This window comes from Gracilinanus agilis, chromosome 3, assembly GCF_016433145.1.
Source record: "Gracilinanus agilis isolate LMUSP501 chromosome 3, AgileGrace, whole genome shotgun sequence".
NCBI classification, from domain to species: domain Eukaryota; kingdom Metazoa; phylum Chordata; class Mammalia; order Didelphimorphia; family Didelphidae; genus Gracilinanus; species Gracilinanus agilis.
In genome coordinates, this window is record NC_058132.1 from 226,599,527 (window position 1) to 226,624,631 (window position 25,105).

The 25,105-nt window shown below is 39.0% G+C and overlaps 1 protein-coding gene across 2 annotated transcripts in view; it reads right to left on the bottom strand.

Annotated features, from left to right (window-relative positions):
- INPP1 (inositol polyphosphate-1-phosphatase) overlaps nucleotides 1-6,842 on the bottom strand; it is a 52,565-nt gene extending 45,723 nt beyond the window's left edge. The window contains exon 1 of one of the 2 annotated variants that reach the window (XM_044669695.1): nucleotides 6,552-6,842. The gene's annotated coding sequence lies outside the window, so the exon portion shown is untranslated. Of the gene's footprint in view, nucleotides 1-2,750; nucleotides 2,846-6,551 lie in introns of those variants that run through there. The other variant, XM_044669696.1, reaches the window with a different exon arrangement.
- Nucleotides 6,843-25,105: the final 18,263 nt, after the last annotated feature.

Below are 25,105 nucleotides of genomic sequence, written 5' to 3' on the forward strand. Positions count from 1 at the left end.
TTGTATTCAGTTTCTCTGACATGGATTTGTTATCCAAGATATATTAACAATTAACAAATATATATGTGTGTGTGTGCCTGTATATACATAGGTATATATGAGGTTTTACCTCATGACCTGTAAATTGGCAAAAATAATCAAAAATGGCAATAGTCACTGATGGAAGAAGTTGTAGGATGACAGAACCACTAATGCCCTGGTTGGTGGAGCTATGAATCAGTACAACCATTTTGGAAAACAATTTGGAATTATGAAAATGAGGAGATTAAAAATGTTCATACCCTTTGATCTAGAACAGGGGCTCTTTCTGCCGGAGCCATAAAGTCAATTTTTTTTCAGGCGCTGTTACAGGAGCGTGCACTATGAGCACTGTACGGCTCTCACGAAATTACATTTTTAAAAATGTGGCATTTATGGCTTTCATGGCCAAAAAGGTTGCCGACCCCTGATCTAGAGATACTTGGCTTATACCCCAAGAAAGCTATAGATAAGAAGAAAGTCCTCATATATATTAAAGTACTTATCGCAGCATTTTTTTTGGTAATAACAAAGATTTAGAAACAAAGTAGATACTCATCAATTGGAGAGTGGATTAACAAATTGTGGTACATTTGGCTTCAATTACTTTCCAGCTGTGGTGACTGGGCAATTCACTTAACTCTAATTGCTTAGTCCTTACCACTCTTCTGCCTTGGAGCCAACAGTAAGTATTGATGCCAAGATGGAAGGTAAGGGTTTAGAAAATAAGAATAACCCTTACCTTCCACCTTAGAATCAATACTGGGTATTGGTTCTAAGGCAGAAGAGTGGTAAGGACCTAGGCAATGGGGGTTAAGTGACTTGCCCAGGGTCACACAGCTAAGAAGTGTCTGAGGCCAGATTTGACCTCCCCTCTTTGGGTCTGACTCTCAATCCATTGAGCCACCTAGCTGCCCCCAAGGTGAGGCTTATTTTAAAAAATTATAGATGTGATGGCTACAAAGAAGCATGGAATAACCTATATGAATTAATGGAGCATAAAAAGTTGACCCAAGAAAATATACACAATATCTATAACAATGTGACTGGAAACTACCACTGCAAAAAACTGAAAACTCAATGTAGCAAAATTATAAAAGATTGAGTATGGCTTGAGAATAAAAGACAGAGAAGATCCTTCCAATTTACCCCTTTGTGGAGGTAGAAGTTTCTGAGGTATTGCACATTGCTTATAGTTTTGGCCTTTTTTAATGTATCGATATTTCTCCCCTTTTTATCTTTAAAAATATTATTTGTGGGGGCAGCTGGGTAGCTCAGTGGATTGAGAGTCAGGCCTAGAGAAGGGAGGTCCTGGGTTCAAATCTGACCTCAGAATACTTCCCAGCTGTGTGACCCTGGGCAAGTCACTTAACCCCCATTGTATGGTTCTAAGGTGGAAGGTAAGGGTTTAAAAAATAAATAAAATAAAAATACTATTTGTTGTTATGGGATGGCTCTCTGGGAGGAGGAAGAGAAGGATAGTGGGGAAGACTATGATGATGTAAAATACAAAAGACTTCAACAAAAACTTATATAACAATAAAATCTATATAAGTTATCTACCACAGTGAAAACAGAATGCTAAAGTTACCATTGTTATTAGAGAAGGAAATAGAATGAGATCATATTAAAGAACATGAATAGTTCATATTATATACAACCTTTGATTTACAGAACCAAAATATGTCATTCAAAAAGTTATTGCATTGCCTCCTTTGCAATTGGCCATTAAAGAAATATAAATTCTAGAAATGTAAATAGGGCATCTGAAAACATAAGAGGCTGAGATAAAATTTCTCCAAAATTATATTCCCAATACAGTATCTATTCTAAAAATAAAGTATTAGCTTCCCCCCACAGGAAATGTAGAAAATTGCAAATTCCTATACCCTGCCATTTTAAAAACATTTTCTGAATAATAAAATTGTAACAAGAGTACTGCCAAAGCAAACAAACAAACCCAACTCCAGAAGCGCTTAAAGAGGAAAACAAGAAGCCATACTGGAACATTAACAAGTTTCCAAAGTGAAATCAATCTCCCACTTCCTTTACTTTTTCCCTTTTATCAACTATTTCAAAGGGTAAGAACGAGGTCACTTAAATAACACCTAAAATTTCACGTTGACTGCACGGTTCTCTTATTTTCCGCAGTAAACAGCTACCCATCTAGTCCAAGAGCTGATTCTTGAGCAATTTCTTTAATTTCAAAGTTCTGAAGCAAAGAGAAAAGGCCGGATTCCTGTTTTATTCAGCACCTGAGATCTTACACTCAAGTCAGCCAGCTACTTTGAGTAATCCAGTTTCCATTTGAAGAAAAAAAAAAAGTTCCAGTTCAAAATATGATTTGTTATGAACGACCTGACTCCTGGCTTGGTTCTCTCGAACACAAAGAGACACATATCCAATGCTTATTTCCTTTATAAATCTTTTTTTTAATGTCCTAGAATATGCAGGGCAGAATTTTTTTTAAAAGGTTAATCATCATCTTCCTCACTTTCCACTTGGACCATATAAATTGGATAAGCACAGCCCTTGCAAGTGTTTGGGTAATATGGAATATTAAAAGCGTGAAAACAGAACCTTTCCCCAATCTGAGGCATAGTAAGTTTATTTTTACATACGTGCCGATGCCTCCAAAAGGTATCAGGGAGTTAGTTGACAGCCATAAGTTCCCACTAGGAGGGTGGGCGAGCAAACAATCCGAGAGGAAGCTGTTTCAGCTTGCCACCTACCTGTAGACCCTGTGGCTCAGCTTCCCAAATGTCAGAACAGCTAGTATCCTCCCTCTTCAGATCTAAAAACAAGCCACCCTCATGACTAAGACAAGTCCCCCGCTAACCTTCCCTCCCAAACCCCATTTCAAGTCTTTCTGGTTGTTTTCAAAGAACTGAGGGAAAGAGTGCAAACCGCCTGGGCTCCTCCCCCCTCTCCTGCTGGTTGGCAAACCTGATTGTCGCCGCAGCCACTCACGTCTCTGCCTTTAGGACTTGGAGGTGGGGGTGGATTTTTTTTCACCCGGAGGCTGGGATGATAGCGGCAGGACGCGGGTGGAAATGGAACTCTCCTGACCCATAGTTGCTAACTCGGGCCTTTAAGAGAGGATGGGGGCCACCCGAGGCCTGTTTAAAGTTGCTTCTAGCACTCCGTTTCCCCCTTCCCATCCTCCTACTCCTACTCCAAGCCCTCTTCCCTCCCGGGGCCCATCTGACCTTGAGAACTGCAGAAGAGGTAGTGAGCTGGGAAGGAAAAGGAAAATGTATTACCTAAGCAGGGGCTGAGGTGGGAGAAGGGTGATGCAGATGTTTCTGCCTTTCCCTGGAAGAGCGGAAGAGGCGGAGGAGGAGGAGGGGAAGGAGCAGAGTTAAAAAGGAGGAGGTGGGCCGGGAGATGCAATCAGAAGGGTTGCTAAGTGCTAGGGCTACGCTAGAGCCAGAACTGGAGCTAGGAGGCAGAGCTAGAAACCTTTGACTGCCTGGGCGAAGAGGGGGAAGGGCAGGGAGGAATAAATGGGCCCAGATGCGGGGGCGGGGGGGAGGCTGAGAGAAAGAATCAGACGAAGGAGCAAATACGTCCGTGTTCCCTAGCCTGGGTCCTCCACAAAGAGTGACTACAGCATCCGCTGCAGATGGCCGCCCACTCATTTCCTTTGAGGCAGCCCTGGGGAAACTAGTGAACCCTGAAGATAGTCAATCTCCCGGTGAGAGCAACTTGTCCCGCGTCCGCAGCTGCCCGCCAGCCCGCCCGCAAGTGACACCAAAAGCTGTCATACACGGGGCGTTCTGATTCAGAGGAAGAAATACTGAGAAAAGAGGTCTCTCGGGGTCCCCTAATCTACTGTTGTCATTCTCTTTTAGTGCCACCTACAAGAAAGGGCTTTAAAAAATCTTTCCTCTCTTTAGGGGACTAAATGTTTGACAGCTGGGTTGGCAGCACTGGGAACACTAGACGAAACTGACAAAACGCTTTTTCAAGCAGAAAATAACAATATCTTGCGTTTATGGAGCATTTATCCCATTTGATTCTCAAAACAAATCTGTAAGGTAGATACTATTATCGTACCCATTTTACAGATACGGATACTGAGGCTGAAAGGCAAAGTGATTTACGACAGGTTACACAACTAGTAAGTGTTTGGGGTATGTATCAATTCGGGTCTTCCAGACTTCCAGGTCCAGTAATCTGTCTACTGCGCCACCTAGCTGCAATAATTGTTATTTTGAACATTTATTGAGTATCAAAAATATTGGATACTTTGCTGGACACATTCAGTACCTTTGGGGAGTTCACTTTCCAGGTAAAGTAATGTGCAACCCTTACATCGATTTAAAATTTTAGCTTTTATTATTGGTAATACAACAGCAGCAGCAATGTAAGGCAGGAAAAAAGATAGAAACTGAAGATTATAGTCTAGGCTCTGCCATGGGACCTTGGACAAATCATTTCACTATTGGGGGCTTTAGTTTTTCCATCTATGAAGAAGATTAGGTTAGATGAATGCTAAATTCATGAAATATTATACTCTATATTATGGAGAGAAGGGTGGGTACAAATAATGCCCCCAACATTTTTATCCAGATGCTATCAGGTCTAAATGAAAACCAAGCCAGCACAGCCCCCAATTTTTCTGGGACCTATGATTTCATCCCTGGTGTTAGAACTTCCTCTATGGAAGCATATCAGTGCTTCATTTGTAATTTCCAGACTTAGCACACAGTCCCTGGCACATAGTAGGTGCTTGTATATAGAAATGCCTATATTGTTTTGTAAACATTTGGAATAATTAAAAAACTTTGGGAGAAAATATATAGGAATAAGGAGGGGACAGTTCCATTGTACTCCACTCTGGTCACAAAACATCTAGTGTTATGTTCTGGGTTCTGTCTACATCAGGGGGCCAAAGTTTAGGAAGGACACTGATAAATTGGAAAGTGTACTGAAGAAGACAACCAGAGTGGTGAAGGACCACAAGTTCATGCCATATAAGGACTAGTTGAAGGAAAACGGGATGTTTATGGGAAAATGGGGAGAAGATTGAAGGGAGACTTTGATAACTCTTTTTAAGTATGTGACAGATGTCATGTAGAAAAGAGATTAAACTTGTTTTGCTTGGTCCTTTGGGAAAGAAATAGTAGGAATATATAGAAGCTAAAAAGAAGAAAATTTAGGTTTCATGTAATGGAAAACTCCCCAAGAATTATAACTATTCATCAGTAATATGATGAAGAAGAGTAATGAACTGTCTTGGGTTCTCCTCCCTAGAGATCTTCAGGCTGAATGGTCACTTGTTAGGGAGATTGTAAAAAGGAATTTTTCTTTTGGTATGGATTGGAGTAGATAGCCTCTGGAATTCTTTCCAACTCAGGCTCCATGATTCTATGAATCTCAGTCCTAAAAAAAAGATGTTTCTATTGGCTATGCTATGCTTTTAAGCCTCCATTCTAATTCTCACTGTTTCTTTAAATTTCTCAAAAGAGTAATCTGCATTTGCAGTTTCTATTTTCGCAATCCATGCATGCCTACTTCTTTTGGGGGGGGATCAGCATTTATGATTTGATTGGGAACTCTGGAAGAGGAAGTTCCTTCTTCTAAAACTGATCAGCAATTGTTCTGCAATTTTCAGTCCTGGAAAGTTGCTTAATCCCTAGCGATCTGGATCTGCCTTCTAGTCTCGTCACATTACTGAAAATTTTCTTTCAAAGGCCATTTCCTCATCAGCAAATGCAATTACTTTTTCTTAGTACTCATCTCTCTTGACACTGAAATTTAGCAGCTAGGCATATTATATTCAAGGAGGTCAATGACAAAATGAGATGCCTATACAGATCAAAATATTTATAGCAGTAACTTTTATAGTAGCAAAGAACTAGAAAGAAAATGAAAGTTCATTGACTAGGAATGGCTAAAAAATTATGGAAGATGAATATGATGGAATATTACTATACAAGAAATGACAAATATGAGGAATCCAAAGAACTATAGGGTGAATCACATGAACTAACACAACATGAAATAAGCAGAACCAGAAAAACAATATATACAATGATGTATAAAAAATGTAATGTAAAGAACAACAATACAATTGAAACCAAATAGTACAAAATTATAGTGATCAAGTTTGAAATGATGCCTCTGCCTACTTCCTTACATAATACAATTCCACAATAGATGGGAATATAGTGCCTTCAAATTTTTTCAATATTTTGATTAGTTTTGCTAAATGTGTTTTTTCTTCTTTTATTATATTATCTTTTACTTCATTTGGACATTCTTTTATAATAAGGTTCTGAAAAGGAGGAGAAAATATACTGGGAATTATAGGAAATTGATGGAAAAACAAAGGCTATTAATGAAAATGCATTTCAAAAGTGTCAATAGATCAGGAGAGCAGAAACTGTTTTTGCCTTTCTTTACATTGCCAATGCTTGGCATAGTGCCTAGCACATGATAGGTGCTTAATATAAATACTGGTTGACTTGATCAATAGAGAAGTCTCTACATTGTAGAAGGATTTAGAATAGTTTCCAAAAAATTACCTCGATTTCCTTTCTTGACTCTGGTGCTTCTTTTCTCTAGTTTCCCTCTTTGAGTTTCTTTGCTCTTGCTTCTCTCTTCCTCATGTCTAGAGTACTTCTATCGACATTGTTCCTATGTACAGCCCAGTCAAGTCACCACAACTCCAGTAGATCCTGCCTGACCTTTTGAAGCCTCAGACACTGGTCTGACAGCTAACATTTGCTCTACTGTAACTACCACCGATGGCTACTCTTTCTGGCAACTCTTTTTTAGCTGTAGGAGTTAACTAGCTTCTTCCTCCCGGCAATCTTGCTCTTATCCAATTAATGCCTGTCCCAGGCTCATAGGTTCATGGGAAATGGAGTCCTTATTCTCTTCTAATCAGCACCTATGCTCAGGGTGCATGACCTTCCCCGGAAATGTGGTGCTTGTCATTGAGAATTGCTGCTGTGTTCTCCTCTCAAGTTACAAAATAAAAAACTGTAAATACATCAGGTGTGTGGGCATGCATGTACAGTCTGTAGGTACAAATTATACCACGTTGTTAAATTCCACACAACTTAGTTATATGCCAAGTACAAATTGTTCTACTTCACATAGTGTGGTGAATAGTAAACCATATACCACAGGAGATGTATTATTGCAGTAACCACAGATTAGTGTTCCATGCAAAGTATACATTTCTTTGTAGTATTTGCCATACTTTACAAAATATACTTTATTCTATTGTCCTGATACCATCCTGCCCCAAAAGGAGCACGTGGCCTTGTGCCAATAGACATTTCCTGGCCACATTAGTGGTATTGTTACCCACCATTTGAGTAGGATTAAATATCAGTCTTGTCACTGATCAGAGAATCCAGATACTTTTGCACCCATTCAGCACCTCCCTTTCTGAGACGAACCAGAATCCTTAGTTCTGCTGGCCTATAATCCCAAATTTGGCTCTTGGATAACCAATGCTGAATGCTGTCATCTGTAACTCTTATGGGGTCATTTTTATAGGTGGCCTCTGTTCTCTTGGAACTTACAAAACTGGAATATTAGCAGTACCTCTCCCACCTCAGCTGTGCAGAGGTCTCTCTTGGCCAGAGTAATGTTGGTATCTTAATTACAAAAAAGCTACCAAAAATCAGTTTTCTTTCCATTAGTTTTCTCTCACCCTATTCTTTCCATATGAGTATTTTCTCTTCTCTTAAGATGAGAGATCTTGTTATTCATTTGTCCCTTCTCCCAAAGTGCCTAATACAGTGTCTTATACATGTTGGGTTTTCGATACATATGTTGAATTTAATCTCAGAGTTTAATTTTCTCTTAGGTTGCAGGGATTTGGGCAGGACTGTCATAATATTTACAAAAACTGTGTAAGGGAGAATTTGATTTTGGGAAAGAGAAAGTAAGGCTGAGATGCCAAGAAAAAACTAACTGCATTTCTAGATGAATTCCTGCCTGAAATTTCTATAGTCACTTTCCTCTCCTGAAGAATATGATTGCTGAGGAATATGATTGGCTTCTGTGAATGGACTGGTCATGAAACTTCAGTCTTTTCTACCACTAGTTTCCTGTATATTAAAACTCCTAATTGCTCAAAAATTCTTAAACTAGAAACAGTCATTTCTGTCACTTACCTTTCTACAGAGGTGGTGTTTTAGTGAATCAGTTGGTTGTCAAGCTTTCTTGGATGAAAAGAAATATAAGCTCCAATGTCTTGGTGTGTCCAATGCTACCCTCAAGATCTGGATCCCTTTACGTTGCCATAGAACAAAGCAAAGTTGGGGGCGGGGTGTCTGAGAACAGAAAGTTTAGGAAATACAGCTCTCTGTGGCTTATCCCAGAACTTAACAATCAGTGACTCCTTTGTAAACTTTCCCAGCTCAACTCAGGGTGGGGAAATAATAAGGTTCTCTGCTGGGAAGTCCAAAGGTTATTCTCTTTAGCAAGCACATTACCAATGAGTCATTTCCTTTGATTCTTAAACATTCTCCTAAAATATTCCTCTTTACCTTAGTCTTCTGTAGACTTTCTTTAGTTTTCTATAATATGCCTTTACTCTTCTCTCAGCCCTACTCCTGATTTTCTGGATTTTAAAGTCATGCTTTCCCTCTTGCCCCCTTGAACTACAATTTTCTGCCCCCTTTTATGTGTTGACTTCTGGCATTAGAATGAAAAGCCTGTGAGGGCAGGGATTGTTTGTGTCCTCAAGCACAGTGCTTGGTACATAGTAAGTGCTTAATAAATGCTTGATTCCTTCCTCTTTCTTTCCTGTTATTTTTTCTGCAAGAATATATGTGTATGTTTATGTGTGTGTTGTCAGGACTCCAAAATTAGCCCCCTACTAATGCCTCTCCTTTTTCTGAGTTGTCATGTTTTCCAGGCCCAGACCCAGCAGCTGAGCATATCTCCCCCAATCCAGATGTACTGTGAGCTTGGCATAACAACATTCCTTTGTGTGAGTCCTAGAAGGATGAGCTCTGCTGCTGTCAATCTGCTACTGTCAAAACCACAGATAAGAACCATGGGTCAACGAAGACTAAATATGTCAGTTCTGAGTAATGGAAAACACCTGTAGGAGCCACAGCCCAGCCAACATGGCTGTTATGAATAGGCTTTTAATCACCAACCAAAACTGACTATCCCCCTAGTTGATGCTAGACAGACTCTGAAAATAGATTGGTTGATGCTGGACAAATTCTCTCTTGTCGTTAAGCAAACTTTACCATTGTTGCCGCTATACCGTCTTTGTCTTGCCACAGCTATATGTATCAAGGCTGGACCTTGGTATTTGGGGCTAGACGTGGATCTTTTCTCATCATGCCATGGCTTGTCCTTACCTTTTAACAGAATACAACTTTGCTCACTTTAAAGCACCTGATGGGTACTTTGGATTATTCATATGTCCCATTTGAGTGTGTGGTCTGTAGAATGTATAACTGAGCAGGTAGATTGGTGTAGTGAGTGGATAGAGTGGTGGTCCTGGAGTCAGGAAGATGAGTTCAAATGCAGTCTCAGACATTTACTGGCCATGTGTCTCTTTTTGCCTCTGTTTTCTCATCTGTAAAATGAGCTGGAGAAGAAAATGGCAAACAACTCTAATGTCTTTGTCAAGAAAACTCTAAATGAGGTCACAAAGAGTCAGACACAATTGAAATGACTAAACAAGACACAATACATGTATTTGTACCACATTTGGCTCTGGATACCTAAACCTTATCTTTTGTATCAAAGAAAAAGAGTTAAACAGAAACAATCATTACAGTTGATGCATCTGATAATGGAGGAAACATTCTACCCCTCTAACTCCTTGCCTCTTTCCCTAAAGGGAAAGTATGTTTCCTTATCTGATCTCTGACCAATATTGGTTTTGACAGGTGCTCAAATTTTGACTTCCCTATAGTAACCTCTTTTATTCACATTTTCCATAGCCATGCATAGCATTGGTTCCTCTTTTTTCACTATACATCAATTCACATAAATCTAGCCCAGGAGCTAGCTAGGAATGGTTCAGCTGAGGTTACAGATGATGAAGATCTGAACTTGGGCCAATATCTGACTTTTCCTTGCCTTTGTGGTTTGTAAAGGTTTCACCTCTAGGGGAAGTATGACTTCTCAGTAGCAAAAGTAATCTTCTCACTTCTCTTAGTGATTGACTACGCACCCCCACCTCAGCTTCAATTAAGTCTTACAGTGGATGGAGTGGTCTCAGATAATAGCTAGGCAAATAATTTATTCTATTTGCCTCAGTTTCCTCAGCTGTAAAATGGGAATAATAATAGCTCCTACCTCACAGGGTTGTTGTAAAGATTAAATGAGATAAATATTTGTAAAGTACTTAGCATGGTGCCTGATGCATGTTGCTGAGTTGTGTTGGACTCTATGACTCCATTTGGGATTTTCTTGGCAAAGACACTGAAATGATTTGCCATTTCTTTCTCCAGCTCATTTTATAGATAAAGAAAATGAAGCAAACATGATTAAGCTACTTTCCTAGGGTCACATAGCTAGTGTCTGAGTTTGAATTTGAACTCAGGTCTTCCTGACTCAAGGCCCAATACTCTATCCTCTCACTGCTCCATGGCTTGAAGGAGGTATTATAAAGCACTTGAACTTGGTCAAAGATGGAAGATGCCAACATCATCCACTGAATCTCAGGTGCAAAGGGAACCCCTTTCTCCCAGGAACATGAACTTTCTGCTAGTCCAAGCCAGCCCATTAGTGTGGATGGAATGCTCCAAACAGAGGTCACAGGTTAAGAGCCCTTAGGAACATGACCCAGAACGAAGGGTTACAGGTCCATGTTAGAGAGACTTTGATTGGTTCCTGAGATGAGATAGACCAGCACACAGGGAAAGGAAGTGATGTGGAGAAAGAGGACTATAAAAAATGAATCTAGAGGAGATTGGGTTCTTCTTTGGAGGTCTTTGGTGGGGAGGGGAGAAAGATATCTTTCTGCCATTCAGTGTTGGTGGCAGATGACACTCTCATGGGCTGGTAAGATTAGGGTGGTAGGCTAAGAAATATTTTTTTATTTTCTTCCCTCCTTATTTTTTTCGTAGACTATATTTGTATTAAAATTAAATTGTTAAAAGCTACTATCATCCTCATGACTTAAGGGTTAATTATTTTATAAACGGCAATCACAACAATCTTTTTTTAACTAATATTATATTTCCAAACCAATTTCTAAATATTACATTTGGCATAATATTAATTTTTAATATTACACAGGCCATTGCCAGTTGCCTTGATATTTGTCTTGTCATTGACTTAAATGACTTCATGAGGAAGACAAGACATCATCCTATGATGTCATTGGTCCTTTTTGAAACAAAAGATGAATAAGAATTTCCAGAAAGAAGGGAGGAAAACTTAAAAGGTACCCAATGTTCAAATATGGTTCAGGTGTAGGGTTGATAGTGTAAAATTGGAATCTGTTACCCTAAAAACTGTGATCCTCAACAAGACTACAATTCCCAGAACTCCACTCACTTCCTGTCATTACATGCTGATGTAGACAGGATATAAATTGGGTGGATCTCTGTGTCTAGGGCTCTTTTCCTTCTTGACAGCACTTTGGTGGAGAGGGCTTTTTGAGCAGGTAGAAAAACTTAGCCACATGGTTCTATTTTGTCAGATAACAAACTTTATAAAAAATAATTCTTTAAGAATTAAACATTTAATTTAATTTAAATCTTACAACAGTATATTTCCACAAAGAAAAGGGAAGGCTAAGTAATATAGAATCATGGAATGATTAGATTTGAGTCTAATAACAACACAGGATAAAAGATTTACAGCTAGAAGGGACTTCAGTGGACAATGAGTCAAATCCTCTTATTTTATAGATGAGAAGACTGAGGCAAAGGAGAACAACAATTATTAAGTATCTATTATGTCTCTAGCACTAACCTAAACACTTTGCAAACATTATTTCATTTGATCCTCACAACTGTGGTATCCTGATCTCCATTTTACAGTTGAGGAAAATGAGGCAGACAGAAGTTAAGGAGCTTGTCTAGGGTCATAAAAATGAGTGTCAAAGGCCAGATTTTAACTCAACTCTTTCTGAATTAAAGACTAGGGCTCTGTCCACTGCACCACCAAGCTGCCCAGGAACACAGAGATTAAGTGACATTCAGAATCACTTGGCTAGTAAATATTTGAGGTGGAATTTGAACCCACTTCTTTCTAACTCCAGGTTCAGTGCTCTACCTACCACACCATATAGTCTTATCACCAGGATTTACCATCAGTTGGGAGGCTAATAAGCAAACCTCACTGGGATTTAAATAGTTCCACCTACAAAGATTCTAATTAGCCAGTTCACATTTTACCTCAGCTGAGTATAGTTTAATCAAATACCAAGTGGGATTTTTTTGGGGGGGCCGGGGGACAGCAGTATTTCTAATGGCAGACTTCTCTACTACTGTTATATCTGCTACAACTCCTCTGGTAAAATGTGGATTTTCATAATCTCAGTTTTCTTCTCTTTAATATTAATATGGATTTTGTCATCTAGATTTTTGGTATTACATCCCATTTCAATCAGGATCAACAAAATAATATACATGAGAATTTTTTTTTTAACGCTCACCTTCCGTCTTGGAGTCAATGCTGTGTATTGGTTCCAAGGCAGAAGAGTGGTAAGGGCTAGGCAATGGTGGTTAAGTGACTTGCCCAGGGTCACACAGCTAGGAAGTGGCTGAGGCCAGATTTGAACCTAGGACCTCCCATATCTAGGCCTGGTTCTCAATCTACTGAGCCACCCAGCTGCCCTCTATATATGAGAATATTGAGAATAAAATATATTTAATGGGGCCAAATGCAAAACATTTAATTTTTCAAGCATTTGATGCAACTTTAAGAGAAAATAATATTTAAAATATGCAGTTCATGGAGTTGCATTCTTTTTCTAAACCATACCCAATGAATCTCTTAAACATGCAGAATTACTATTTCATTCTGGTAAAAATTAGCTCATAGAAAATGGACTTGGCAAAAGTAGCACGACATACTGTGAAAAGGAATTCCTTATTCTCTTTGTCTATGTTGAGTTAATCAACCAAAATTTTTTAAAAACACCCCTATTTAACACTAAGTAAAGGAGTTCACAGTCACTTACTTGGAAAGTTCCACCCTTTTAACTCAGTCAGAAACTTGTGAATCCTTTGATAAGAGTTTACACCTCCAGAGGATGAGAGGTGTGAATTCTACAGATAGTGGGCATGTGCTAGACAATTTGAAAACTGTGACTGGCCCCTGTGAAAAGGGGGAGGGACAATAAGTCATCATAAGAGCAAGCCCCAAACTCCCTCAGAGGAGATTGTCTTTGAGAAGATAGTCTGAAGAGATTGTCTTCTGGAGATAGCCTTCTGACTAGGGATAGTCTTCAAGGGAGTTTCACAGGAGACCATGGCTTGGATCATGGGCTTAGAGCTCAACTTCAACTTAGACTCTAACTCCTGGACTACTTCACTGGGTGAGTGAAAAGCTGATTTTTTTCCCCTAGTTTCCTAAGAGACTAGCTTCCATCTTGTAGGAGGCAGCTTGGTTACTCATCATTAACCTTCCTGTTTGAGAGCTAATTAATCTCTGCCTGGATTAAGCAGACTTGGAGTAAACATTTAGGTTGATGGGATAGATAAGCTCTCTCACCTCTTCACATTTCTCTACTTTATTGTTGCCTCTCTATTTTGTAAATATTTGTAAATAAATTTCTGACTTAAGGTATAATGAATATTGGTAACCACATAATTTCATAAAATTATTGTCCAACCACTAAATTTGACCCTTACATTTCATACCCCAAAGATCCAGGAGCAAGGAATGATCTTTATTTTTGTTTTCAGGAATGATCTTCAGCACCTCAGCTGAGAGGAATGACTCACCTGACATCAGTGCCATCTTTGGATATGAACTTGGTGGGACTAAGGCTGTCTAGGAATTGATCTAAGTTATGAGCCTAACACCTTCCCTATTTTCAGATAGGACAGCTAGATGTCCCAAGGATCAGAGTGAAAGATCTCTATTCAAAGAGAAGATATTGCATTGTCTATGAATTATTAAGTAATTTGTAGTGATGCAATACAATGGTGGCACAGTGGATAGAGTATCAGGCTGGATCCAGGAAGACTTAACTTCCTGAGTTCAAATATGGCCTCAGACATTTACTAGCTGTATGACCCTGGGCAAATCACTTAACCCTGTTTGCCTCAGTTTCCTCATTTGTAAAATGATCTGGAGAAAGAAATAGAAAGCCACTCCAGTATCTTTGCCATGAAAAACTCAAATGGAAGAGTCAGAACTGAGATAGTTGAACAATAACAATAATCCCTGTACAGGGGAGGTTTTGGCAAGTCTTTACCTTTGAGGTCTTGGGGAAAATGTATATTTGTTCTTGTTATAACTTTGAATCAAATATCCCTTTGTAAAAAGCTACCTGATATTAAGTGGTTAAATGGAAGTGAACGGCTAGCTCCTGGCCACCTAATCATTACTGACACATAGCTAGTGAGAGCCCCAGCCTCTGAGAGAAGTGATGAATGATTTGCAAATCCTTCAGAATACCCAGGCATTCTGAGAGGTGATATAACCTGCCTGGCTCTAAGAGAGGGGGCAAGAATGCTTGTTATAGTATAGTGGTGGCAAATCTTTTAGAGATGGAGTTTCAGGCTCCAGCCCCAGCTCATTCCCCAGACCAAGTGCCATACCTGTCCCCCCCCACCCAGAGACCACACACTATGTCCCTCCCCACTACCAAGTGCCAGGCACACCCCACTCCTCCACCTTACCCCACACAGAAGAAGAATGAAGTTTTCTCTTTGGGCTACTGGGTGAAGGGGTGGGTAAAGTGAAAAAATGTTGTCAGGCATAGTGGAGAGGGAGAAGGGAACAGCTCTGCCGAGTCCCTCTGCCTTTTTAGTAACAAACTCTGGCCTGGGTGGGGGGTAGAGGTGGGGGCATGCAGCACGAGTGCCCACAGAGAGAGTTCTGAATGCCTTTTTTGGCACCTGTGCCATAGGTTCACCATCACTGTTATAGTAGAACTAATATTCTACTATCTGTGTTTCTTCTGTATTTTTAATCCTAGAATTTTATGATACATCCACCCTCCACACCCTTTTGAAAGGATAAACCTGGCCATGCTACTTTCTTATTTGAGAAACTCCGGTGACTCTATTTGCTGCCTCCTAAGCTTAATATTCCATCTCCTGTCCCCTGTCTTTTTGCATAGGCCATGCCCCATGCCTGGAATGCAATCTCTTAAAATCCCTACCTTCCTTCAAAGTTCAGTAATATTTGATCCCCTTACTTATAAATAATCACCCCACCTCAAATTATATTTAGATTATATTCCCTCCCCAGTTGAAGGTAAGCTCCATGAGAGCAGGATTGGTTCATTTTTTCATAGTTTCTTAGTGCTTAGTTCAGTGCCTTGCATACAGTAGGCACTTAATAAATGCTTGAATTATATATCCAAGTATTAAGCAATTTGAATATACTCACTCAGCTATTAAGTATCAGAGACAAGAATCTCTTATAGAATCTTGCTCTCTTTCACCAGGTTGCCTGTGAATTGTAAAAAGAACTAGAAAAAAGTCCCACTCATCTGGTTAGCAGGAAAACCATAAAGTTGGATCATGATGGAGTTCATATTTAATATTAGTGAAGCATCATAATATTTAAGTAGTAGTTTGAATTTTTTTCCTAAAAATAATTATTATCAAGTATTGAAGTACAAATTTTCAACTGAGGGAATTATATACATGTTATAATAATGATGATCAAAGCATTGACTTCCCCTCAGCTTAGTGATTATTTGCAAATAAAATACAGACTGTCTGCAGAGCACAAGGGTTCTTGGGCTTGTTTATAGATAAGCCAACCATTGTTGCTAGGTTACCTGCAGGGTTGAAACTTAACTCTTAATCCATGAACACTGCAAGGTATAGCACCTCTGTATTTAGGTATTTTTGCGTACCATGCTTAACAACTTGCTGTTTTTAGATATACTGTTTGCAAATTGATGTTTTAAAATCCAAATGTATTTGCATTGTTTTATTAATATTTGTTATGTGGGCATATGACAAGAGAGGACAAATGTAAATCTTCCCACTTCTTTTTTTGTTTGTTTCCTTTTTGAGCATTAGTGTTTATGACCTTCACAAATGCAGTCAAGAGTCAAGGTTGATATGGTTGCAAAGCCCTGGGTCATTTTAAGAATGGAAGCCCCTCCATGAATTTTTCCCTAGTGTAAGTGATATGTATTTTTCACAACATAATGAACATGGAAATATCTGGTGTATAACAACACATATACAACCTTTATCATATATCTTGGGGAAAGAGGAAGGGGTAGTGAAAAAAAGTGTTAACCTGGAAAAAACACAGAGCTACTAAGGTAATCAGAAAAACTAAGTTTTAATCAGGAAAGAGACAGTGTTCAATTTTTCAGCTGCCACACTGAGTCAAATACCTAAAAAAAACGACAGAGCCAAAGGCTCTGGCACTCTGGGAACAGTATCTCTGAGAGGATCACCCAGTAACTGTTAGATGATTCCCTAAAGAACAATAGAACTCGAGGAACTTTTATGCTATTTAGAGAACTAAGGATAGGCAAGTATGATTGATTGGCTTTACCATGGTCACAAGGAAATGAGAAGTCCAAGACAGGATTATCAGGGAGAGGCTGATGCTTTACAGTGGATACAAAAAGGAAAGGTCCAGCCAAGGGCTGGGCTGCCTGGGAGAGGGCTTTGAAACTGTGGGGGAAACTGCCAGGACAGAATGGTACTTAACATTTGATTAGGTCTACCTTAAGGTCTATTGTTCAATCTGAAATGGGGGGTCTGGGTGAGTTCTCAGGGGACAGGGGCAGAATTGGGGTCTCAAAATTTCAAGTTGACAGAAGGGAGAGAACATGGATCACAAAATGGCAGAAAATGATTATTGAAAATTGTACCAATGTGCAATCTTGGGGCCGGGATTAAATACTTGAAAATACATAAAATAAACAAAAGAACAGAGATATCCTTAGTAGAAATAAACATGTTCAGGTGGGTGATTTGGAGGAGAGAGAGGGAAGGTACCCAAACCCCCTCCCCCCCAATTCAGTTAGCTTGAAAGTTGAAGACCTCAAGGTTGACCTTGTCACATGAGAATTTCTCCAAGGAAAGCCCAACTTGACAAGTTTCACATTAACAATAAACTTTAAAGTATTTTAGGTGGAGCCAGCAGAGTCAATCAAATGTTAAATACCCTTTTAGTCTTAGATGTTCTCCTATTGTGTCAAAGTCCTTTTCTCAGGTAGCCCAACCCTTGGCTGGATCTTTTCCTTGTTTCTTTGTAGCCATTATAAAGCCAATCAACTATATTCTCCCTTCCTCAGTTCCTTTAAAGGATATGTTCCCCAAATTCTTTTATTCTTTGGAGCTGTCAGTCTCACAGGGTTGGTACTTCCAGGGGTCAGTAGCCAGAGTGACCAGAATCTTGGTGCTCTGTGTGGGTTTGTAGCTCACAACTCTGTGTGGAGGCTTTGAGGAAAGTCCTAAGCCCCTCTCCTTAATTAAAGACATGATTTTTGTGACTATTTAATAGTTCTGTGTTTTTTCCAGTTTAACAAGGTTATCCAGCTGAAAATATCCAATAGAGAGTTGGTGATACAGGATAACAGTGTTGGCCAAGGTTTTCAAGTTCTTGTCCCCAAACTGCAACTTCAAGCTGCCTGTGAGGCCCCTGCATTATCCCAGAGAGTGAAGGGAGGAAATGCTGGCTTTGGGCAGCTGGACAGAGGGGCAGAGCATGCAAAAAATGTCCTTGGGTGCTGGGTAGAGAGGCAACTGAGCAGCTCCCTCCCACCCCCCCATGCTGGCTCAGCATGATTGCCAATGCTACAGGATAGGATCTCAAGAGAAATAAAAGGAATGGATATATAAATGTATTGAGATGATAATTAAGCCTAAGGAGTTGTAAACATTAAAAGTAATGGTTGGACAATGATTATATGAAATTATGTGATTGCCAGTATTTATTATATCTTGAGTCATAAATTTATTTACAAATATTTACAAATAGAGAGGAAACAATAAAGAAGAGAAATGTGAGGGGGATAGAGAAGTTATCTATCCTATCAACCTAAATGTTTTGCTCTGGGTCTGCTTAATCCAGACAGAGATTAATTATCTCTCAACCAGGAAGGTTGATAGTGACTAAGGACTCTGCCTTCAAGATGGAAGCTAGTCTCTCCAGAAGCTAGGAAAGGGATCAGCCTTTTACTCACCCTACAAAATAATCCAAGAGTCAGAGTCCAAGTAGAAGCTGAGCTCTGAGTCTAAGATCCAAGCCATAGTCTCTAGCAAAGTTCCCTCAAAGACTATCTAAGACTATCTCCAGAAGACAATCTCTTCAGACTATCTTTTCAAAGACAATCTGCCCTGAAGGAGTTCGGGGCTTGCTTTTGTCATGACTTCTTGTCCATTCCCCTCTTCACAGGGGCCAATCACAGTTTCCAAATTGTCTAGCACGGCCCTGAGGGCAGTGTCTGTAGGATCAACTTTTCACTTGCTGAAAGTTAAGTTCTCATCAAAAAGATTCATAGATTCCCAGCTGATTGAATGAAAAAGGTTTACAGTTTCCTAATTTGATTGAATTTCTAAGGGTGTGAATTCTCTAAGTACTTTGCTAGCTTCTCACCTAGTACTAAATAGGGTATTTAATCTTTTGTTGACTCAATTTAAAAGTAGACTAGGGAGAGTTAATCCTGTCTTCAGTCTAGAGAGGTACTAAGTAGGGGTACTTAAGTTAGTGTTAGGATAGACAATAGAGTAAAGAATTCTCTTTCACAGAGTCTTATTATATCATCCAATGAGAGTGTTGAGAGAGAAGAGATGAAGGCTAGAACAGAAGCAATTGTGATGTAATGGACTAGAATCAATCAGTTCAAATCAATATGTTCAAATCCAGCTTCAGACCTTTACTATCTGTATGACCCTGGACACAACATCTGGGCCTCAGTTATGTCATACAAAATGAGGGGGTTAGTTCTCAATAACCTTTAAGATTTCTTCTAGTTTTAAATATTTGTTCTCAAGAACTAAATACAACTCAAAAGCTATGATCTCACACCAGTACTTGGTAGATAGAAGGGTATGGGAATAATTAGAAATTGACTTTTTGAAATATTACCTTTGGTTAATACCGAGCATTTATTAAGTACTTATTGTTTGCCAGGTATCTCTGTACATTCCATATGTGGCAAATGTGCAAAAACATGGTTATAGAATATTATAAATGAAGAAGATCAACTACAAGCCAATTTGGCCAGAACTTAAGAGTATTTTAAGAATACTGTGAAACAAACTTGGAAAGGAAAGAGGTAGCCAGATTGTACAGGTCTTTAAATAACAAATAGAGTAGTTTGTATTTTATCTTATAGTGATAGTAAACAGCTGGAACCTATACAATAGAGAAGTGAAAGAATATTTATTTGGTGTTTTTTTTTTTTTTACTATGTCAACTTGAAATCTAGAGACCCCAAGTCTGCCCATCCCCTAAAAATTCACCCTGAGGGAAATGTCAGATTCAGCCTTTTAAGACTGAACAATGGATTTTAAGATACTAAAGGATCCTAATCCAGGTATTATAGACCTAAACCAAATGTTGAGTTCCCTTACTTGTTTTAGTAGCTTCTCCCATTGTATTAAAGTCCTCTCTCAGGAAGCCCAGCTCTAGGCTTGACCCTTTCCTTTTGTATTCATTGCAGTTGACCTCTTGATGTCCCCACTGCCGGCTGCAACCTTTTTGCAGCTTGCTTACAGCTTGTCTATGCATGCTTGTTGTACCAAGTTCTCTAGAAGGTATAAAAGATCCATAAGTTCTATTGTTCTTTGGAGAAATCATTTAGCTTGGTGCATTCTCCCAGGGATAAAAACCCCAAGCCCGCCAAGGTGTAGACCCTGTGAAGTTCTTTGGGGCTGGGCTCTATGTTAGCCACTGATTACTTGACCTATCTCTTTCCTGATTAAAGACTTGGTTTTTTTGAGTACTTTATTAGTTCTGTGTTATTTCCAAGTTAACAACTACTAGTCATTACGTTTATATTTTACAGTTCATTAAATTTTTTTTTCATTTTTTTCCTTATCCTTTTTTACTCTGTTCACTCTTCAAAAGTCTGTTTTGCTTCTGACTACTGTTTCCTTTAATCTGCTCTCCTTTTTATTCTCCTTCTCCCTTTTTCCCAACTCTATTTTTTCTTACTTCCTCCTTGTTGGATGAGATGAATTTCTGTATCCAGCTGTCTGTATTTGTATGTTTATTATTCTCCACTTGAACCAATTCCCATGAGAATGAGTTTTAGGAGCTGCCCACTCCCTTTCTCCACTGACTCCTCTATAGTATAAACTCTTTCTTGTGCACCCTATGTATGTGAGGTAATTTGTTCCATTCTTCTTTTCCCTTCTCCCCCCTCTCAGTGTATTTTTCATCACCCTTTCATTCTTCTTTTGGCATCATTCCAACATAATAGAATCAAACCCAGACCTCTGACTATTTAGACTCCTTCTAAGAGCCCAAATGCTGAAAAATATCTGAGGGGTAACATGTATCCTCTCCCCATATAAGAATGCAGAGTTGAACCTTGCTTAATCTCTTATGATTGTTTGCTTATGTTTTCAGAGTTATGTGATCCAGGGAGAGGTTTGTTTCTGGACTCTTGGTCTGAACTCTGTCAGTTCCTGACCTAGTTTTGGTCTGTAGGATTGTGTGTGGTTTAGCTTTAGTAGACTGCTACTGGACATGATTACTGCTAGCTCTCTGCAAAGTTCTGCAGGTTCAGAGCAACTGAATTCCATAACTCCCATTTGGTCTTAATTTCTTATCCTGGTTACTACACTAGAAGCTTATGTGCAGAGCTAAAGGTTAAAACTGAGTCTCCTCTATGTTTTTAGGCTTAGCACAGAGCCAGGTTTTTGGAACTCATTCCTTACTCTTTACCCAACTAAGGCCTCTCTTGCTCAAGACCATTCCTCTATGCCCTAGAACTGTGACCCCAAAACTGGATAATGAGAAACAATTGACATCTGGCTTTTCCCAAAACTGATTCCAGGGTCCTCTAGAATCTCTTTCTGCTTGAGTGATTCCAGCCATGGTATTCAATTTAAATTCTCTTATTGTCCGTAGTTGGTAGAATGTTCCCCATCAAATGCTCCCCTCCCCCCCATTACTGTTGCTGTTGTGGTGCTGCTGCCTCCACTGCCACTTTGCTTTGCTCTTGGTCAGCCCCAATATCCAAAGACTTTTCTATCTTCTTAAACAGCCCTGGGTGAAAATACTACTTCTGTGGCTTTTTTGTTTTGTTTTGTTTTGTTTTGTTTTGTTTTGTTTTGTTTTGTTTTGTTTTTCAATGGGAATTCAGTCTAGTAAATTTTATAGGTTACTGTGGGAGAGCTTGACAAAAATGTTGACCTTTACTCTGCCATATTATAGCAGTAAGTTATGCTTCTATTAAGAACAGAATTGGACGTGTTATATATCTATATGAAATGGTATTTATTTGTAGAAGCTAAAAAAAAGATCCACAAAAAAAATCATTTAGAGAAGGAACCTAGAAAGAGAACACTCTAGTTGTTGTTCACTTATTTCAGTTGTGTTCAACTCTTAGTGATCCCATTTGGGGTTTTCTTGGCAAAGATACTAGAGTGATTTGCCATTTCCTTCTCCAGCTCATCTTATAGAGAAAGAAAACTGAGGCAAATAGGGTTAAGTGACTTTCCCAGGGTCATACAGCTAGTATCTGAGGCCAGTCTTGAACTTAGAAAGATGAGTCTTTATGACTCTTGGTCCAGCACTCTATCTGCTATGCCACCTAGCTGCCCCAAGCCCTTGGTTTACCTGGCAGTAAGATGTTCAAACCAGGCACATATAGTAAAAAAATTTTAAAAATAAAAAATCAACACAAGAACTAGAGCTAGATGTAATTATACTTCTTCAGGTGAGATATTAATTTTGTTTTTGTCTTCATGGGAGCACAGTGCCTCACCCATTGTAGGCACTTCAATATATAGGATGTAATAGGATTAAATACTTTTGCTAAATAGACTTTTAGCTCATTGTCAAATTCTCTCTAGAGGAAATGAAAATAAATATGTTTTTAAATTTCTCTTGATTTATATTTAATTTTTTTTCATTCTAAATAAAAACAAACAAACAAACAAACAAATGAGCATTTTCAAGCATTTCCATCTGAAGGACAGAATAGCCTAAGAGGATTATACACAAAGTCACAAACATCCACTATACATTGCTTACTTTCCTCCCTCTGAGGTATTAACAAACTTAACATTTAACTTTTGAAGTTGTTTTTCTTGTCTGTATTTCTTCCTGTCCTTCCTTCTTCTGCACATTTTTGGAAAATGCTTCAATGACTCTTTTCTTCTTTTTTTTTTCTTTTCAATTACTTTTTGGCAACACTATTCCTCCTCTTCCTCATCCTGTCCTTTCCCCAAAGTTTTTTGTAACACAACATATATGTTATAGGCATACAATAGACTCTAGATACAACTGTATAAAAAATGTTTCTTTGGGAAAGGGAGCATTGGGAGCTTGCTCTGAAATTAACACTTTCACAGTTGTTGAAATTGTGATCTGCATAATGGAACATAGGGGAAAGTATGGCTAAAATACATTACCAAAGAATCTTAGCAAAATGAAAAATATTATAAACAGATGATGTTGCATCGTTTTCTCTCACAGTTTGGTAGAATAGACACCTACGTGTTCTGATCCATTCAAAAAGAGGTTTAAGGCAGTTTGCTTGAATATTCAGTCTAAAGACAAAGACATATAACATATGACTAAGTTAGAGGCTGAGCAGAAAATTTTACACAGAACCTTTAGGACAAGTTAAAGGAACAAATTTGTGAACATAAAACATACAATTGAAGGTGGAAAGTTATTTAGAACATTAGAAGCATCTTGGGTACTATAATCAATGAAACTCCTAACCATGAGGCAGTTACTGAATCTTTAAGAATAGGGGTTGGTAATGAAAAATAATTACAATTCTTGCTTAAAAATCAGTGCAATCTATGGTAAAAAGTAGGTAAATACTAGTTAAAGACAAGCTGGCCAATATTTTAAAACAGGAACTTAATACATCATAATAAACTTGAAGATTTATATAAAATAAAAAGAATACATAAAAAGAATAAAGAATTGTATAAGGCACTACTCTTATATTAGTTTGATGTTTAAGTATACATTAAATTTAACATAATAGTAGCAAAACTGTTCTGGTTTTTCTTCTGCCTGAATTTCCTTCTACTCTTTTCTGTGTATTTTCACATTTACTCATTTCTTTTTTAAATACTCTCTATAATTACTCAACAACTCCTACTCCAACAAAACTTCCCTTGTAACAAGTATAGTTGAGCAAAATGAATCAACATATTATGTCTGAAAATAAATCTCATTTTGTACTTCTCATCTACCCTATTGCCATGCCATGCCATGGAAGTGTGTAATTAGAATCTGCTCCCCAGGACTCCAATTCCCAGCATCCCACTTTTGGTCTCACATTATGTTCTTACATTTTGGTGATAAAGTCTGTGTGTAATCCCACCCCTCTTTCTCTTCCCACTAATGTGGCTGGGAAGACTTGTCTTTATTCAGGCTTTTACTTTTGTCTTTTTATTTCTTTTACTTCAGGTGATTATTAATAACTCTTATAAAATATAATACTTGGAGTTATTAGATATTAATTTTAATCTTACATTTTTTGGCAAGCCACTATGGAATAGAATCCTTGATCTTCTTTTAAGATAGCCTTTGAGTAAAAATAGGGAATTTTCCCAGTAGTGGGGACTTGCCTACCACAAGAGAGCCTGGTAGTTGCATCTCCCTCACTGCACGCTGTTCCCTCACTGCCTTCCATGGCTCATTCCCCACTGAGAAGGTAAAGTATATATTTCCCCTATATTGCTAACAGCTGAGCGACTGGTACTGCCCCNACTAATGTGGCTGGGAAGACTTGTCTTTATTCAGGCTTTTACTTTTGTCTTTTTATTTCTTTTACTTCAGGTGATTATTAATAACTCTTATAAAATATAATACTTGGAGTTATTAGATATTAATTTTAATCTTACATTTTTTGGCAAGCCACTATGGAATAGAATCCTTGATCTTCTTTTAAGATAGCCTTTGAGTAAAAATAGGGAATTTTCCCAGTAGTGGGGACTTGCCTACCACAAGAGAGCCTGGTAGTTGCATCTCCCTCACTGCACGCTGTTCCCTCACTGCCTTCCATGGCTCATTCCCCACTGAGAAGGTAAAGTATATATTTCCCCTATATTGCTAACAGCTGAGTGACTGGTACTGCCCCCGTGCCCACCCCCCCACCTCCAATTATGTCTACATTCCTCCCCATCCCAACGCAGGTCTCAAGCATAGGGCAGCCTCTTGAAGTTCCAACTTGAAGCTGAGGAAGCTTTTAGACCAACAGTTCAGTGAGTGGGAGAGCAGCCCTTTAATTGCTGCCCTCCCCAACCCCCTCAACTTCCAAGCTGATTTTTAAGCTGACCCTGGGGGTTTTCATGCTCCTGGCTGAGAGGCTGGAAACTGAGGGGTTAGCCTACACAGAGGTCAACCATGCTGCCCTCTCCACCCTTTTAAACCCCGGCATAATGGGGGGGGGGCAGGTAACAAGTCAGTGGATTTGAAGCCAGAATTTTGGAAATTAGCCTCTGGGGTTTCCTGACCCAAACACCAGGTGGAGCCTGTATTTTCTATTCAAATACCCTTTTGTTCTCCCTGGTTTTTTAATCCCCTAGGGAGGAGGGGAAGGAAGAATACTTTTCCAAACTTTTAGCTAATTCCCGAAGGTGTTTTTTTTACCTTCAAGTAAGTGTCTTTTGTTTTCCTTGTAATCAAAAGCCATAGAGGGGGCAGCTGGGTAGCTCAATGGATTGAGAGCCATGCCTAGAGATGGGAGGTCCTAGGTTCAAATCCAGCCTCTGACACTTCCTAGCTGTGTGACCCTGGGCAAGTCACTTGACCCCCATTGCCTACCCTTACTACCCTTCCA